Consider the following 6,184-nt stretch of genomic DNA (forward strand, 5'->3'; position numbering starts at 1 on the left):
TAATCAACCACCATCATCTCTGTGTGTTCCTTATTGATGCCATCATGTGTGTCTTTAAACAGGGGCACGTCAGCTTAGAGTATCATGATTTTCAGAACTTAATTTGAAAAGCTATAAGATATCCCAAAGATACAATGAAGATTTAAAGTTAGAGAAATCCATTGATGTGTGTTTGATGAGCCCAGTTATTACCAACTGGCTTAAAATATTGAGAAATACTTTTAATGTGATATTTTACACAGTTCTGTGATGCAGTACATTTAAGTTAATAAAACATTGCATTCAGTTCATCCATAATACTACCATACATTCAGCCCCAAAAATGTATATCTCATATGTTAGCAGTCAAGTTTAGAGCTAAGAATTGATGCCAAAGACCTATACACATGTATTCCTCATCAGGTCAGCATAGAATGGGTTGCTGCAATGATGAATAAACATGGTGCTTCGAGTAAGGGTATAGCATTGGTGATGCAACTTTTAGATCTTACCCTTACTGACAATTTTTTCATTTTCAATAACCAGTTTTATTTACAAAAGGTAGGTTTGGAAATGGGTTCACCGTGTAGAACAAGTGTGGCCAATTTAGTTATGGCACACTGGGAATCTAACTTTGTGCTAAATGATACAAACGTTTCTGAATGTCTGGTATATTATACTAGATTTTTGGACGATATTTTTGTCCTGTTTAAAGGGGATGAAGAAACAGCACGAGAGTTGATAGATAAGTTTAACGTGACAACAGATTTTTTGCAGTTCACATACAGTTTCAGTATTGATGCCATAACTTATTTGGATATTTGGTTAACTAAAAATAGAACATTAGGGTGTTTTACTGCTCAAATTTTTAGGAAAGGTACATATTTTAATTCCTTTCTTCATTTTTCTAGCTGCCATCCTTTTCATCAAAAAAGGTCTGTTATTAAAGATCAACTAGTGAGGGCTTCACGTATTACTAGCTACGATGGTAATTTTCATAAAGAATGTTTGTTTTTGAAAAAAATGTTTATGCACCGTGGCTATCCAGAACCCTTGTTGTATTCTTTAATTGAAGAAGTCACTCATGAAAGGGAGAAGCTGATCTTTAAACCGATCTTAGAGATTAAATTATTGGGAGGTTCTAGTTCTATGATCTCAGAAGCATCCATAAATGGAATTAGTAGTGAGCCATCTCCAAAGATTGTTCAACATTCACAATGTAGTTTTATAACTGCATTTAACGCTCAAAGTAATTCCATTGCTAAAATAGTGCAGAAGAACTGGGATCTTTTTAGATGTAACCAGGTTCTTTTTCAGAAATTGGGCAGTATACCAACTATAGTGTTTAAGCGGGGTAGTAACCTGAAGAACTTATTAGAGAAACATCAAGTTAGGGTCTCTAGAACAGTAGGGATGTCTAAATGTGAAAACTGTGATTATTGTAAACATGTTGATGTCACTAATTTTTTTGTATTAAATGGTCAACATTACAAACTAAGATCAAGGTCCAACTGTAACACTAGGTTTGTAGTTTATTTGGCTAGATGCTCAAGTTGTCCCACATTTTATGTGGGCAAAACAGAACGTAGGTTCTGGGATAGAATGTATGAGCATCTTTATGCTATCAGCCATAATAAGTTAGATAATGCTTTAGCAAAGCATATCCATTTAAACATACATCATCAATTTAAATTCATGGTTATAGATAATATCTTGCAGGACACTAGGGGTGGTCCGTTTTCCTTCAAACTGGAGGAGTTGGAACTAATGTGGCAGATTAAACTTAATGCGTTTAATGTTCCAGGCTTGAATGAATCATGTTCTATCACTAGTGTTCTCAAACTTAAAAGTTTACAAAGATAATGTCTATTAGAATGTTTATTTCACTTTTTTGATTATGAATACTCTGGTAGAAATGTAGTGAATTAGTCCACGGAGTTTTCATTGTTCTTAATTTTGTTTTAATTTATTATTAATGTTTTAATGTAACTTAGGTACATGAGTAATTATTTAGGATAAAAATATTTTAAAAATGAATTAATGTTGTTTTTTTAGGGGTAGTGTCTGTTTAAGCAAACAATTATGTTTTTTTCCCGCATTTTTGATTAAGTGCCTATTTAAGAATAATTAATTGTTTGTATTAGTACTTCTGAAGAAGTTTGCATGTTAGCAAATGAAAAGCGCTTTAAGTTTTTATACCTCTGTTAAGATTATTAAACCTGTGGGAAGACTCTACAGTTGTTTGAACTTGTCGATTTGTTTACAAGTTTTTTGTGCCTTGGTCTTTTCTAAGTTTAGAGCTAACTTGACTCACCTGCCCACATTATTGCACCCACTATCCCAGAAAACGTAGCTCCCCCTGTAATCACCTTGGAACAAGCCTTAGAATCCTTGTCAAAGGCCAAAAATAATGTTTCTATGAGTACAGACAGCATACTAGGCTGTATTCTTATCATTTGCAATATTTATTATCCAAGTCTCTAGTTAAACTGTTCAACCTTAGCCATTAGTGTAGTTAGGGTGGAGTGGGGCAACAGCCCTGGGTTCAAAGTGTTGCGGGGTGCAGTCAGCTGATCCCAATCATTCTTTAATGTAATACTGACTTTTAAAAGCTGGTATTGCATTTGTGGTCAAACCTGATTGTTGTAGCACTCCATGTATCATCTGAGCTGTAGCAACCTCATGTTACATTGTAGCCAACATTTTGTTGTGTTTAAAAGTAATTTATTTTTCAGTTAAAACCTAAGTGTAATAGTGCGCCATGCAGGCAGGGTATAAACTGCAGCAACTGTTTCCTATACTTGTAGCAAGCAGTTTGCTACAGTTTAAAAAGTATTATCTGATGTCCTTTTCATTCTTCCTCACTGATGGGTCTCAGATCCGATCCTCAGATTCAGCTCAGCAACTTTCCAAGACTCTGGATTCTAATCTCGAGCTGCTTCCTCTTCCAATAATGCACTACAGCATCCCTAACTCCTCAGATCAAGTTTGCTGCTTTCTGCCTACTGATTATTAAAGACAGGACAGATGAAGAAATATTAATGCTCAAACCAGAAAACATCCCCGGCAATGTAATTCTTGGAAGGTTCTCAGAAAAGATATGCTGGAGCACTGTCGAACCAGAGGAATTTCTGCTTCTGGAGGCAATGCCCAACTTGTAATGTGTCACAAAGGTAAAAGTCTTGACCAAATGATTGCAGCATTGATGACATTGATAGAAGGTCTGTGAGAAAAATAGATGCAGTAGCCATAAATCTGAAGAGTGGCTCTGGGATGATGAGGCAATTCCACACTATTTTGGGCATAAAGCAGTGAAAAAACATTCAATCTATTTGGGCAGAGTAATTTTGGATACTGTTCAATCTAAGTGTTTATAAGGAAAGAAAATAAACAATTGGTCAGACTTTCTGTATTGGTTGTTTCCAAGAAGTATAAACAAGGTTATATATGAAAATCAAGCAGATGTTACATGTGAGAGCCATAATAAGCTGTCATATGGCCATAGCTTGCCAGATAAAGGGTTCCTGAGACAGGTCCTGAAGAATGAACTTGTGGTACAAAGGAGAAGAGGGATCTTTGCTGGGAGGTCTAAGCAGCAAGATTCCTGTCCAAATGCTTTGATGCAATCTGGAAAGCCATCAAATAAATAAATTCATCTCCAGAGTGGAGACAATAGTACACTTGCTAACTAAAGTTAGTAGTAGTGAAAAACTCATCTTCTCCTATGAAAGATTGGCAAGAAAGGGAAGGGGTCCAGAAGTAGGTGCTGAGAAAAAAGGTCGGTGTTCTGAATGGAGGCCCATATGAGTAATGTCTTCCATTTGCTTCTATAGGCCTTGTTAGTAGAAAATCTTATGAGAAGCCAATAACTCCATGACCAAGGGAAGCAAGGCTGGATCATAGTACTGTTGTGGGAATTAGAGAAATCATTTGGTTGGTTAGAAGGTATGGAAAAGGAGACACTTGATCACAACCAAGTGAGATAAGAGATCCAGATTGAGCACCAGAATTCCTGGCGAATGTTTCAGAGATATCAGAAAGGAGGAAGAGAGAGAGAGAGATAAGAAACATACCTTATGATGCCTGGATAGGCAGTGAGTTAATTGAGGTCCTGAGCCTGTTGGCCTTAACCAGAAACTTTGAGACAATGGAAGAAGGAAAGTTGGTATGCAAGAGGCCTTTCTGAAAGTCTAGCAATGTTAAAAGAACCATACTTGTGTCTGGGGCTATGTGACGAGATTTGGGTCTCCGAGGGGGGGGGGGGACCATGTGGTTAAATCATCTTCTCACACAGTATGTGTTCAAATTATGGTAGGGGAGCATCCGAGGATACTGTAGCAAGTAAAGGATGAGACAGAATGGTTAGCTCAAGGAGACATCTTCTGAAAAGTATAGCAGTAAACACAACATTAGCGAGTTGGGGTGCGTATTATACTAGAAGATAGAGGCTGGTAAGGAACTGACAGACCATTGAGCCATAAACTCTATTGAAAGATACACAAGAAAAAATGTAGCTAGAAGATGTAGCAAAAAAAAAAAAAAAGAAACTGATGTTGACTCAGAGGTTAACAGCGGCAGTTTTGCTTAAATTGACATATGAAAAAGAGAGAAGGTCCTAGATCTGGTTTATCAAGCAGGGGCTTAACATGAGTCGTAGAACTCAATTGCGTTTCTATGAAAAACCGGACTGTGGAAGGAATCAATTTTAATTTGACTACATTTTGGTGATGCTGATGGGTCTGGGGATGTACAGAAAACAAGTAAACCCTGGATGATGTCTGATTGGGGCAAAGAGAATTCAACCATTTGTATATGAGGACAGTATGAATCCTTTCAGTTTTATGTGAGCTGTCCTGACCGGCCAGCATTAGTAAACACCTTGGTGGCTGCTGTGAGAGAAAAGGATGGAGATCCTAGAGGGTAGTGACTAGCTCTCAGTCGAAAAGGCACCTATTTTAAGGTAGTATTATGCATCCTGGAGGCATATGGAGCACATTCAGGATGGACTGAACTGTAAAACATCTGGAACTTAAGCTCCTTACATATTGATTTGGAATTGATCTCAGGATCCATGTCTTCCTCTCTTTCCTTCTCTTTCTTCTTCTTTTTTTTTATACTAGAAGTGGAAGGAAAAAAGAAAAGGGATGTGGAAACCTTATTTTGGAACCACAAGCATTGTTCATGAAATTAGTCCAGGAATCCAGATGGAAGGAACTATGACACTCAAAGGTTTGGATAGGTGGACAGCCTGAGTTATGCAACAGGATGCTGATAGGGTAATCAAAGAGGGAGTATCTAGAATCCTAAGGCTGCAGACCCCCTCTTTCTAGTAGCATAATGTTAATGTCTTGCTGGATAGAACATCAAGGTGAGAAGAAAGTTTTGAATCCAGTGGTCCTCTGTTTGCTAGCTACAGGTGAGTGCATCTTTCACTAATACTCTACGCAAGGAGGAATCATCAAAAGGGGCATTAAACAAAGACATCTTAAGGAGTACAGAAGAATCATAACATCATGCAAGCATATCTGATAACAGCTGTGTCAGGGCCAGTTGGTTGAAAGGCCTTCCACTATCTGGAGAATCAGACTCTTTGAAGTCTTTGAAAAGGATGATAAAGCAGTCATTTGATGAAAGGACTTCTTGACGTCTGCTGAAAAGTTAGAGTCAAGAGCAAATTAGAAAAAAATAGGTAATGAATCTCCACCAGGAAGGAAATCTCTTGGATCCCTGATATTGTAGAGCTGCTTGCACACATCTCATAATGGTAATACCTGGATTAGCTGTTTGGAAGGCATATTGAGATCCTGCACAGACACGAGCTTGGGGAGTATGGAAGTTCTACTTATAACCTTATATGGCCTACAGAAGTGTGCAGGTCATAACAACTTCAGTGTGGGAGTATATAAGGTGAACCCACATGAATAAACATCCCCAGAGGTCTCCCATCCAGGTAGTAATCATGCTCAATCCTGCTTAACTTCTGAGAAAGACAAGATTGGGCACATTCAGGGAAGTATGCCCATTCAAAAAATTGTTCATCGTTCTGAGCATACTGAGGAGGAAAGGCCAATGGAATTGATAATCAACTCCTATATAATGATACATGTTGCTACCTTAGCATCTAGCAGGACTGGCACTCTGCAGAGGGCAATAAAGAAAGGGGAAGCTACTGGGCAAATTTGAAGAATCCTTCTTTCTTATGTAT

The sequence above is a fragment of the Protopterus annectens genome, chromosome 15.part0, assembly GCF_019279795.1.
Source record: "Protopterus annectens isolate FY-2018-M chromosome 15.part0, PAN1.0, whole genome shotgun sequence".
Lineage (NCBI taxonomy): Eukaryota > Metazoa > Chordata > Ceratodontiformes > Protopteridae > Protopterus > Protopterus annectens.